Genomic DNA, 14,031 nt, shown 5'->3' with positions numbered 1-14,031 from the left:
AGCAATGGGCTGTTTGCGTCCTCCACTAGTACTATATTAAGAAAAGCCTTGGAAAAAGCATAATCTTTGAAAATGTGTCTTAAAATAGCCTACCAATTAGATGCTTTCCACAGAGCCTATAAAGGAGAGACTGCGGTCTCTCTTTCACAAAAGAGCCAAGGGTGATGTTTTTAGGTTAGAATGCTATTGGGCCTAGAGTCAGGAAAATAGACTCTACAAGCCGTCCCAGCCTATGATTCAGGAACAGTGAAACGACTCAATGATGGGATAATCTACAAACCAATTGTTATATGAGACATTCAGGAACAGGCTAAGTAAAAAACTTAAAGACAAATTACAGGGTAAAGTCCTGGACTGCTAGAAGATGGAGTCTTTTATCCAATTTTACCTGTTGTTCTTGCTGTTTTACTAGTTGTTATATGGTAGACTCTCTTTGGGGAAAAAAAATAATATTCAGTACCAACTATTGTGAAAATAAAATGCCTCATAAAATCTGTATGATGGTATCCCTATTTCTTTAGAGATCTGAACATTCTAAGCTTTTGTGTGATTTTCTAACATTAACTTCTTTTTTCTCTTAAAGGTTACAATTTTTATATTTGTCTTTCTGCTAAACTTCTGCTGATTTCTACCTTTCTACTTCTACTTATCAATGTTAGAAGGTAATTTGTAGCCTTATTCTTCACTGATTTATTTCTTAGATTGCTGTTAGATTTCATTTCCCTTTTCTTAGAGAACAAAACCTAAATTACATTTATTTTTCTCTCCTTGCATTCAAAAAGCTGTGTCAAAATCTCCAGCCCAGAAAATGTCATTAGAAAATTTAAACTATTTAATTCTTTTACTATTAGCTTTTACTATTTTTTAATTTCCTACCTTAGCAATGTGGGTCACTTTGGGCATTTTGTTTAAATTACATTATCCCTAAATTTTACAGTATAAAAACTACTATATTTATGCATCATTGCTCCCAAAAGACCCTATTACTTCCTGTGCTCTCTCCTACCAGCAGTATTAGGATTATTATTCACTTGATTTCTCAACTGTTCTGTAAACACTTTGAGGGTAGATACGGTGTTCAGCTTGTTCACTGTGGAATAGTAAGCTTTTAACATAATTCCCATTGCTATACATTTTAACATATATAGTAATACATGCTCAATAAACGCAGTATGTTTTAAGGGAATAAATTAGTGCATTAACAAATGACTTTAGTGCTTGGCATACAGTGAAATCGCAATCGTTTGTTTAGCAAATGAACGTAGAATGGTGTTTTCCATATATGGAACCCATATTCAGTTACCAGCATATATATAATTGTGGGTGATATAATATATTGTGGGTGATACATAGGAATACTAATGATGTACTCCATCAAGACGTCAGAAATAAGAAGAAAAAACTCCACCTGAGAATAACTATAAACCAACACATAACTGATCAAAGCAAAGTGATGAAAGTTAACTAAAAGAAGAGAAACTCCAAAATTGACCAGCTTTGATAGTCACTTTTTTGAAGGTATTATTACAAAAATGAGGGGTGCATCTGAGGTGAGGATGGTGAGGACTATAATCCTAGAAAAGTAAGTGTCTCAGAGATAAATAATGGAAATGCTCATCTAGACATTGTTTAGGAAGGGATTTATAGCTCAAAGATGTGACATATCCAATTCCAGTAACAGGTGTACCTCTACTACTATGCAGGCGGGTATATCAGGTTCTGTTTGCCTGATGCCATTAAACACCACATTACATAACTAACTCTCCTCTCCAGGCGAGTACGTTCCTTAGTCTCTGGTTGTGTACTAGGTTGTGGTATCCAAAGAGCCCAAGATAGGTACAGGGGTTGAACTGCAGTGTTTGAAAACAAAAATTAGTCACTTGAGGCAACATCCACAGGAAAAGTCGATGAGAATGCCCAATCAGCCATCTGACTGAAACATCGATACAAAGAGATTCACCAGAAAGGGGGACCTGGGAAGAGGCATAAGATGGGAAGAGTAGAATCAGATGGGAGCAAACAGGTTCAAAGAGGAATACAGGAAGCGAGTTGGAAGCAAGAGGTTCAAGAGGAAACAGGTTCAAGAGGAATCAGGTTCAAGAGGAATACGAGAAGAGAGTATCTGGAAGACCGTCCTTAGCTGGAGAGTATAGCAGCTTTCCAATATGCAGCCCATATATTGAGGTAGTAAAGCAGTTAGGAGGTAGCCCTTCCATGCTTTCCAGAGCCTTCAATAATGAATAATGAACACTCTGTAAAATGTGGCGTTAACGAATCTAATTTTATACACAGTTTCTGTGTGTTTGGTCAAAATGAGTTCACAGCTTGCGACTGAGCTGGTTTTGGTGTGTGATGGGTCAGGAATCCCTGCCTGAAAGGCTGCAGGACAGACTTGATAATGGTGATGAACGCGCGAAGGGGAAAGCTGCCCTCTGGGTCAATAGTTGGCTGAACATCGTTCTCCATGCTCAAGTCTCAGGGCCATCTTCTTTTTACCATAAAATTGTGGTCTCATTTTTGAAGCTGGTAATGAAGTTTGTATTAACATGCCAAATATTTATTGCACACAGACTGCAATCAACTTTCTCAATATTCTTTCTTCATCATCTCTACTTTCTTCTCTCCTCTACCTTAAAATTATCAGTGGTTTGCCTAAAACACAGAAAGTGTTGACTGAAGCAAATATAAATACAGTTTGAGGGACTGATGGCCGCATGTGCTATTGCTTTGTTCCTCTTCTGCACTAGTTTCTCCTCCCGTTAAAACTTCTGTTCCTGGGGCACCTGGGTGCCTCTGTTGGTTAAGCATCTCCCTTCAGCTCCAGTCATGATCCCAGGTTCCTGGGATCGAGCCCTGTATCCAGCTCCCTGCTCAGTGGGGAGTCTGCTTCTCCCTCTCCCTATCCCCTGCTTGTGCTCTCTCTCCCTCTCTGTCAAATAAATAACATCTTTTAAAAAAAATTTTTAAAGTAAAACTTCTTTCAGTGCAAGCTGCACGTGTCACCATGCTTCCACGTAGAAGGCACTGTAAAAACCATTGGATGTATTATAATGTCCCCACTTTAAATTTCTAACACAAAGGGCTGACATGAACACAGTGAGAGAACTGAGGTTTATATGACTAAAAAGAATTTGTTTAAAAAAAGAAGAAGAAGAAGAAGAAGAAATTCAGTTGCTATACCTGTATGCCCGAGGAATACCCCACTGTGAAACAAAATCTAGATCAGGAGTATTTTCTGCCAGTGTAGAGAATATTTCTTAAACTTTGGTTACATGATACAGCCTTGAAGTTCCAGTTGATAAATGAGTTAGGCTACAAGGGGGAATTTTCCTCTTTGGTTTTTCTCACCTTGGAAAATAGAAGCTAAAAATACACTAAATTGCTGTATTCAAAGAGTAACTATGTTGTGGTTCTAAATTAGGATGATTGAAAGATAAATTTGGTAAATAGAACTCAGCAGAATGTTCTGACTTCCTAATCTTGCTTCCCAAAGAAAGATAAAGTAGATAAACAAATAGAACATGGGACGGCTGGGTGGATCAGTGGTTTAGCGCCACCTTCGGCCCAGGGCGTGATCCTGGAGTCCCAGGATCGAGTCCCACTTCGGGCTCCCTGAGTGGAGCCTGCTTCTCCCTCTGCCTGTGTCTCTGCCTCTCTGTGTGTCTCTCATGAATAATTAAATAAAATCTTAAAAAAAAATAGAACAATGCCACCATATATGGACTTGGACTAATTTGTGAGAAAATAAGACAAGAAGAATTATGACTGCACATTAACCTCACTCAAATTTCAAATTCCTCCATGCTCTTCTTTGATGTACAGTATTAGAGAAGCGGAGTCAGCAGGAGAGGCCACATCAAGAAGCTGTTTTGGAGGAAGTTCCTTTTAAAAGACCTGAGCTCTAATCATATAACTGGACAACCAGAGGTGGTTGCGTATCTACATCTTCTCTTCCAAGACACATTGAAACCTACCCCCCTTCCTCCCCAGTCAGGAAATATGGTGACTTACAAGATTGAACATGGTCCCAAAGGAGGCTTTATGCACCAAAATAAAGTAGTTTATCAAGAAGCCAATGTTTGTCTGAATCTGAACTAGGAGGGTATTTCTGAGAAAGATAAGAATGCGTAAATAAGCATTCAGTAGACACTCTTTTTCCATTTTTAATAATTTGTATAAGGAATATTTAATTGGGTTGATGCTTGCAATTGGGCCAGGAACATTCAATTAAGTTTTTACAAATAGCAGCCTAAGAAGTTGTTCTGCAAGAAAAAGTCATTCTGTCAATTATATTTCAATAACCTGCTCAGGTCCAGTTCAACCAGGCCAAAGGAGAAAAACATCAAAGTGTTATTTCCTACACTTGAAGTATTTGTAAGTACTTTTGATGGAAAGAAAAAAAAATAAGATCAATATAAAATATTCAGTAACTAAGCTTCTTGCTTTAGAATCTTGAACTCTTCAAACAAAATATGCTAAAAAATAGTGTTTCAAATAATTAACAAAAGATAAATAGAAATTCATATTTGTACAAATGATATGCAAGAAAGAAGGCATAAAGCTAAGATAAAACAGGCAGCTTATCTTTCCTCCAGAAGAACACATTTTTTTTTTAATTCCCCTGTTTAATAAGAAAGATGCTTCAGAGGAGACATTGTGTTCATGTAGATGAATATTGTTTAAATGTTCTTCACGCAATACAGGTTTCTTATGTAAATATTTTTTTAGAAATGTGCTAAAAATTTTCTTATAATTTAGGTTGCATTTCTAAAAATACTATCTCAAAGTAGAATATAATCTTAGAATTCTAGAAAATTACTTGTTATTGATTTGATAGAGAAAAAAATCCTCAATTTAATGCAACGATACACTCATAAACTCTTGAAACATGAGATTATAATATATAGGAATCTCAGTACAATCTTTTAATTTCAGGGGCACCTGGGTGGCTCAGAGGTTGAGCATCTGCTTTCGGCTCAGGGCGTGACCCTGGGGTCCTGGGGTGAAGTCCCGCATCAGGCTCCGGGTAGGGAGCCTGCTTCTCCCTCTGCCTGGGTCTCTGCCTGTGTGTCTCTCATGAATAAATAAAATCTTTAAAAACAAACAAACAAAAAACCAGCATTTAACTTCAGATTGTTTACACAATAGGGCAGCTTTAAAAAATTCCATCTCTTCCATCAATCTCCTTAGTTTATTTCTTCTGTTGTATTAATGCCTACTAACAGAGATATACATTTAATCAGAATTGTGGACTTCAGTCAAAACCTTTAAAATAATCGAAGCAAGTTAAAACACATGTGCCTTTCTGCTTGGTGATTTCAGTCCATTGTATTTACAGCTAGTCTTTTTTGTTACATTTACTGTTTATTTCAATCTACTTCAATATCAATATGAGTCTTGGTTGTTTCTATTATGTTTTAAAATATAAAATTTCATAGGCACTTTTCCAGTTTCTTTACTAGGTTAAAAGCCATTCAATTAACTCAGGTTAATATTTATCACCATTTTACAGATGATATAACTGAAACTAATAAAATTAAGTATTTTCCCCAACATAGAGCTCCATCTCTGATTTCAAAGTATCACGACTGTGCTTGGGATTCTCAGGCAAAAAGCTAAAAATTTGACTGCTTTTAAAATGTGAAAGGCATGATTAATCATTTTAAGGTAAAATGACTGTTAAAGTTTCTCTTGTCTTAAAACTGTGTTCCCTTTTAGGTGTCATCTCAACTTGCTATGTATTTCTTTTTTACCACTCCTCCTCACTTTTCACATCTTTGTGTACCTTTCTTTTCATAATGATTTATACTTTACTTCACCTTCTGTAATGCTATATTTTTAACAACTCATCTTTATCTATTCCAATCTGTCCTTTTTACATGAACATCCTTCATCCCACATGCCAAATTTCTTCCCACTCTAATTTATAGACATCATCTCTTGGTTAGACTTGACCCTATCTGTCACACTGCTTTTAAATGCTTTTTTTTTTTTTTTAAAGAGGGAACAGACAATATTCATGTTATAGTTCTCTGTCACCAAGATAAAACAGTTACAGTGCAGAACTTCTTTAAGTCTGGTGTTTGCAGCTTATGTTCGTGCAGCGCTGTGTACACATAACCGAAAATCAATAGGAAGTTAATGGAAAGCAAATACCATAGGGAGAATCAGGCACTACACATAACGTACTTATAGAGTGAGAGAGAAAACATTTCAAGCAAATGGTTGAAAACAAGTTTGGAAAGTTGAAGAAAAATGGATCGGTTGTTTTATATGATGATTACCTTTAGGGAATCTATAAACATGGCCTTAGGTTCGATATGCTTTCACTTTCTCATACTATAAAAAATGTCTGTTTGGAACACCTTGAGGGAAACACCCAGATTAAGATGATTCACCAGGGTGTGCTTAGGAGACTCATACATCTTCTTATTCTCAAAATTATAAGAAATGAGCTCTCAAAGGTTTGAGTATCTCTCAAATGATTGATGCAATGAATGGCTAAAATAGAAATAGCCAAGCTCAAAGTTGCTCCAGCCACCGACACCTCTGTCCAAGGTAGAATTTCAGCCTCCTGAATATTCTATTGACCAAAGTACTTCACTTTAGAACATTAAGGATTGGATTCTAATAGAAAATTCAATTTATAATTATAATATGAATTATTCACAAGCATTTTCTGAGCACTTCATATGTGCTCCGTATATACGCGAGGTGGCGTGCCATAGCTCAGTCATTCTTTTGGTGATTTATAAAAAGAAGATTATATAGCAAAGCAGTTAAGATCATAGTCACTGAAGTCAGAGCTTGATACAAAACTTACTTTGGCCCTCTGCTGTAAAAGTCTAATATATAAGGTTGTGTGAGAACTTTAAAAAAAAGTATGTATTTAACCAATTATTCTATGCATAGTATATAGACAATAACATAATCTATTATTATCCCTACCAGATAGTGTGTATTAAGGTTCCTGTTCTTGCTGTAGCAAATTATCACCAATTTCATAGCTTAAAACCATGCAACTTTATTTACTATCTTAGAGTTCTGGAGGCTGAAGTTCAAAATGGGTTTCACCGGGCTAAAATCAAGGTGTCAGTAGGGCTGCATTCCATCTGGAGGCTCTAGGGAAGGGTCCATTTTCATGCCTTTGCCAACTTTTAGGGGCCACATGCATTTCTTGGCTCATGGCCCCCCTCCATCTTCATGGCCCACCATAGACTAGTGAGTTTCTCACATCTCGTCACTCTGACTCCTATCTTTCTCCTTTTGTGGCACATTTAAGGGCCTTTGTGATGACACTGCACCCACCTTAAAAATATTGAATAATTTCCCTTTTTTCCCTTCTTTTTAAGATTTCTTTATTTATTTTAGAGAAAGTGTGTGCAGGTGAGAGCAGGGGGAGGGGCAAAGGAAGAGGGGGAGAAGTAGACTCCCTGCGGAGCAGTGAGTCTAATGCCAGCTCCATTCCAGGACTCTGAGATCATGACCTGAGCTGAAATCAAGAGTGGGTCACTTAACCAACTGAGCCACCCAGGTGCCCCGAATAATTTCCTTATTCTAAAGTTACTTGATTATTAAGCTTAATCCTGTCTGCAATCTCTTTCTCCGTTGCTGTGAAACTAGTCCAACATAATTTATTCACAGATTTGAGGATTATCAGGTAAGTATAACTGGGATGCTACTATTCTGCTTTCCATATACTGAGTAAACAATATTACTTGATTTACTAACTATGCCATTTTTTAAAGTTAGGCATAAAAGGAAAAGATTGACATTTAAGAGATCTCTTTTCAAAATAACCCAATGATATTAGGTAGTAACAAAGTCAACTAGCTGTATGTGTATTTTTCATTAAGTCAAACATTAAATTAAATCATTAAATTAAACACATTTTTATCAATACTATTATAAATAAAAATATCCCTGCAAATGACCACTGAATCCAATTGTAAATTACAGAAATGTAGAAATATATGATGGTAGATAAATTATCTCTAAAGAGTTCAATATTTTCTATAGAGCAAGGATTTATGTTACCTGTTTAAAAGAATTTTTAATTACTCTTTAAGACTAAGTCCCTGTGCTAGAAGCTAAGGAAGTAATGAAATATATAAAAGAACTACATCTCTAGGAACTTTCCCTCTGATCTTGAGAAGACATTCATTTCTCAAGCCAGTAAGTGGCAAGAGCATCAGTTTATGTTTAAGCACATTACATCTTTCAGGACTGCTTCCAGAATGAGATCAATGTGGGATAGAGTTTTCAGAGAAGAGCAAGGATTTTTGGGCATGGTTGCCTAACAATTTTGACTCACTGCTTTCTCTTAAAACTGGTAATTATTATGGATCATTCTTCCTGCCCAATCCCCACTCCAAAAATACACTTGCAATTATGCATACAATTTCTAAGGTTTCACTGACTCCTTAAAGCCTAAAAACAAACTCCAAGGGTCCATGGCCTTGGCAAAAATAGTTCTGTTTTACTGGAGAATTAGATATGACTAGATATGATTCAATAGGACTAGATTGATAAATAAAAGAATGGACTTCTAAGGATAAGGAAACAACCAAAAATGGCCAAGCACTCCTCTACAATATTGCACATAATTCATACTTAAAATCTGGTGAGTTCTCCTACTTTCTCTTTCCAGCTTCTGATATTTTGGAGAGATGTCTGAGCAATGTCAGTTGTGTAGCAGAAAAAAATAAACCTTACTACCGTGTAAGGAAATATATATAACCAGCATTGTATTTATTTGATAGTCAAAGCCTTTCCACTCACAATGGTAGATTTCTAAGGCAAGATAAGTCTTTGCATTCGCTACTTGCTTCTGACAAAACTAGATAAAATGTATTATTCTCTGCATTTTAAGTCACAAGACTAACACTTATTTCAAGAAGAAAATTAATGTCAAAGGCATAAAAAAAGAATTCAGAAATTTATACTCATACACTTTTACATTTCCACCACGTTTTGTTACAAGTAATTATAAAGTGATTTTTTTTTTTTTTTTAAATCCACAGGCCTATTGGAACAAGTCTGACACTTTAGTATCTGGCTTAGAAAATATATACAAAACACTTTATTTTAGTTCCTCAAAAAATCATTTCACATCATGCAGACCTAGCCAAATTCCTTCTTTTCATGGTTCTCTGAATAGCACTCATCACAATAACAATGAAGTAAATCATTGAGTAATTAATTATTTAAGATTTTCCTTTTCCATCCCCATAAGAATATGAGCTCTGCAGGGAAAGAGTGGTATCTGCCTTGGTTTGTGCTATACATCCAATGCCTTATGCATTCATAGCTGCTCAGTGAAAAAAGAAATTAGTGGTTAACTAAACTCTGTATCCTTGAGATTTATTCTAGATTGAGTTGCTTCTCGGCCTTTTGGCTAAGGTCAAGTGGAGATTCATTTTAGATTGAGACTGCATGGATTACTTCATTTTTCTAAATGCTACTTCCAACGTTCTCTTATTTCCCTTGCATTTTGCTTCTTCCCCTTCTCCAGCTCTAGGGTACTGGCACTTAAAGTACCCACACAGAAGTTTGGGGGCTTTTTGTATTTTTGCTTTTTTAACTTGGCTCAAGTATAATCTTCTTTTTCTTAGAAATTATAGAATCTGATAGATTTCTTCATAAACAGGCTCTGACTTGACCTTAGCTTCCTTCTTCTGCAAACTACCCTCATAGGCTACCCAGAGATGGAATATAGTTTACACAGCTTCTACTCTTAGGGTGTATGTTGGACATACATCTGACAGCTTCTACCAATATTATTACTGAAAAAATGTTGAATACTTTATTAGCTGGAACTCCTGTGTTATCACTATCAACTCAGTTTAGCTAGACAAAACAAGAAAAAGAGAATTTATTAGCTACATTTCATTAATGCCAAGGACAGAAATGTAGGTTGGCTTTGGAGAAAAACTGAAATAAAAAAACGGAAGACATCAAAAAGCCAGAAAATTCCCTCTCTTATCTTTTCCCTTCTGCTTCTCACTAAGCACTAACTTCATCCATTAATTTTTCACTAAGGCCTCAGTGTTACACTGAAGAAAGATGTCCAATCTACAGCATCCTAGGAATGCATTATATTCATTCAAGTGGTTCCCTTTTTTTTCAATTTGAATTTTAGAACCCATATTTAAAATCCCAGGAAAATAATGCCAATTAGATTATCTTGAATCAGATGGCCACCATGTTGTAATAAACCATCATAAAAAAAAATAGAATCATATTGTGCCAACATGGCTCTCATGGACCCTCCCAGAAATGTTACAGATTAGTCAAATGGTAGGGTGGGGGCAGCCAGGAAGGAACTGGCTTCATTATAAAAATGGAAATGTATGAGGTGAGACAGCACTCTAAAATGTCTGCAAACATAAATATTAATCAATCTAGCAGAAAATAGAGTCTAATTATTATCAGGTCTCTGGATTAGAGATTAATTGATTCATGTGCATTGAAGTGAGAGAAGAAAAAATAAATGTAAAGATTAATAACTTTTACTATACAAGAATTTAAGTTTTGTAAATCCATGAAATATAACTGAAATAAAAAGGGAAACAGCAAACCAGTAAATACTAATAAATAAATGATGCCCCCCCAAAAAAAATCTAGATCATGAAGGAATTCATACAAATTAGAAAGATTTAGATTAGAAAGATTTTTTTTTTTAAATCGGGAATAGGTCCCAAAATTCTTTTTTAAAAAAGATTTTATTTATTTATTTGATTGGGAGGTTGGAGACAGAGGGAGAGGGAGAAGCAGACTCCCAGCTGAGAAGGGAGCCTGATATGGAGCTTGATCCCAGGACCCTGAGATCAAGCCATGAGCCAAAGGCAGACACTTAACTCACTGAGCCACTCAGGTGCCCCAAGAATATGTTTCAAGATTCTTAATTTACAACAGAGTCACAGTTTTTATAATGGAATTGATCTTCGAAAGTAAAACTGTTAAAGATCAACACATAATTACTGAATTACTCATTCATGGGAAAGACTCATGTGACTATCAGCATACGTGAGTAAAGAGTTCTGGAAACTCCAAGTCAGATGACTCCTTAGCAAGATTGCAAATGTGACTAAGACAAAGAGAGCTATAAAATGATCCCTAAAGAAAGAGGGCTCATCAAGCAAAGTATGCCAGCATGCAGCAAAGACAAAGGAGACTGAGGATCTGAATCACAAGGAAGTCTCCAGTGTTGTCCAGGGGAGAAGATTTCTAGGAAGCTGTCATGAACATTCCCCCCTGCAGAAGAAATGGGGCCCTAAACCTGGCTCCATAGCCATGATAGCATTTCATCTCCCCAGCAGTTAACGTCATTTCAGAGCAGGTGTATGCTAATCCTGGACAAACTCCTCAGGTCTCTTTGGAGAAGGCTACATTTCTGTCAGAGTGTCAGAGTGGAGAGAGTTGCACCCAAAGAGACATTCTGTAAAGAGGTTCAGAGGATCTCCCTTCCCTCAAGTCCTCCGCAGAGTCCTGGTTAGTACGTATCTGTGAGGAAGAGGGTTTGAGGGGAAAAGTCACTAGGTTCTCTCTTCTGGCTTCTCTCACAAGCCAGAATGGAAAATAGGGCATTGCATTCTTACACATACGCGTTTTCTTTAGTATTGTGGCAAAATCAGCTGTTCTGATCCCACCTACCAAAGATTACACTCAAGACCTAAAAGAACCGATTTGTTTCCATGTAACTTAATATGTCCTAGAACAAAGCTCAAAAAACATGGTAGGACAAAAATGTCCAGCACTCAACAGAGCAAAATTCACAAAATCTGTTCTCCAAAAATAAAAAGAACAGAAAAATAAGACTCATAATAGGAGAAAAAAATATCAAAATGAACTCAAAATTATAAAGATGACAGAATTTATAAACAAGGACATTAAGACAGTTATTACAACTATGTGTTGAATATGTCCCATATGTTCAAGAAACGATAAGATTGAGCATTTTAAACAGAGACATGGGTAATATGAAAAATACCTACACCAAACTGGAGATGAAGACTACAATGTACAAATAAGCCTCAACCCTTACCTCAAATCTTACATAAAAATTAACTTGAAATAGATCATAGCCCTAAATGTCAAAGCTAAGACTATAAACTCTAGGACAGTACATGAGGAAGTCTTTCAGGAAGTGAACTTGGAGTACTATTTTTACCACTTCAGCGTACTACTCTAAGGTAGTACATAAAAAACTAGAACATAAAAAAGTTGATATTTGTACTTTATCAAGATTAAAAATGGCTACCCTTTTGAAGACCTTTATAAAAATAAAAAGGAAAGCCACAGACTAGGAGAAAACATTCAGAAAACACATATCTGACAAATGACTTGCTTCCAGAATATATGAAGATGTCTTACAACTCAATAGGAAAAATAACATTATAAATGGGCAAAATGTGTGAATTGATGCTTAATAAAACAAGATATATAGGTTGTCAATAAGCATTTGAAAAATCACTAATCAGGGGCACCTGGGTGCTCAGGGAGTTAAGCATCCGGCTCTTGATTTCCGTGCAGGTCATGATCTCTGGGTTGTGGGATCGAGCCTCGTGTCAGGCTTCCTGTTCAGCATGGAGTCTGCTTCTCCATCTCCCTCTGCTCCTCCCCAAGCTCACACACTATCTCTAAATAAGTAAAAGTATTTTTTAAAAAATCACTAATCAACAGAAAATGCAACTTAAAACCAATCAACACCCAATAGAAACTGCTAAAATTAAAAAGTCAGACAATGCATAGTATTGGCAAGAATACGTAGCAATAGTCACTCTTATATGCTGCTGGTAGGAATGGAAATTCTACAACCATTTGGAAAATATTTTGGGAATTTCTTATAAGGTGAAATATGCACTTAACATTTGAATCATCAATTCCATTCATAAGTACTTACCCATGAGAATGAGTAACAAATGTTTATAAAACTCATCATGGTGATGGGTAAACAATTCAAAGTATATTCATAGAGTAGAATATTACTCAACAGTGAAACAGAACCAACTACTGATTCATGCAGCAACACACATGGATTTCAGAAATACTACAGAGTAAAATGAAATCAGACACTAAAGATTACATACTGCTTGATTCCACTGATATGAAATTCTAGAATAGTCAAAAGTAATATGTAGTGATGTAAAGCAAATCAGCGCTTGCTTGGGATAAGGGATAAGCGGAGTTATGGATTGTAAAGAGGCACAAGGTTACTTTAAGAATGAAAGAAATGTTCTGCGTCTTGGGTTTTGCGGAAGGTAGAGTATATGGATTTGCTGAAATTCATCAAACGATATGCCAAATTATCCCAAAGTGGATGCATTTGTATATATAAATTAGTGCATTCAATTTTTTACTTTGTCTTGAGATGACAGATCTATACTATGGGAAATGGACAACAATTTTCCCTGGTCTATACTTTGAAAGAAATGAAATAATGGATTGATAGCAAGATCAGAATAAAAAGTGATAAACTTCTGGAAATGGCTAAGAGTGAAATTATTTGTATCCCAAGGAAGTGTTCACAAAAGAGACAACAATTATGAAGAATTTTCTCGATAAAATTAAAGCAAAGAAGATAACACTTTCTGAAGATACTAGCCACCCTCTTTCCTCAGCCACTCTGGTTTGTCAGTGGGCTCATGAACAGAGGAGGAAGCGCCAGGGATTGAGGCTATGCATGAGTTTAAAAACATGACCTTACCCTCAACAAGACCATTCTGGCTATCATTATTGATAAACATCTAGCATGCCATAAGCCGAGTCTGATGCTGATTTTCTTTTGTGACACCATACCCAAAGAGATCAACTAGCCAGGATGACCACCCCACCTCCTCGTGGAAGAGGAAGCAAGATGTTTCATAGGAATACATGCAATAGCTATGAATATGCATTGTTGTCTGTGCAGCTCTCTAAGCACCACTACCCAAAAGCTAATGGAATTTATGATTCTCTATCATGAATCCACAAAACTTTGCTTCTGACCAGAGAATGCATTCACCAGCAAGGAATGGGAAAAGTTCAACC

This window comes from Canis lupus, chromosome 1 (genome assembly GCF_011100685.1).
Source record: "Canis lupus familiaris isolate Mischka breed German Shepherd chromosome 1, alternate assembly UU_Cfam_GSD_1.0, whole genome shotgun sequence".
NCBI classification, from domain to species: domain Eukaryota; kingdom Metazoa; phylum Chordata; class Mammalia; order Carnivora; family Canidae; genus Canis; species Canis lupus.
The sequence above is the reverse complement of the archived record's forward strand: the minus strand, read 5'-3'. Positions refer to the sequence as shown.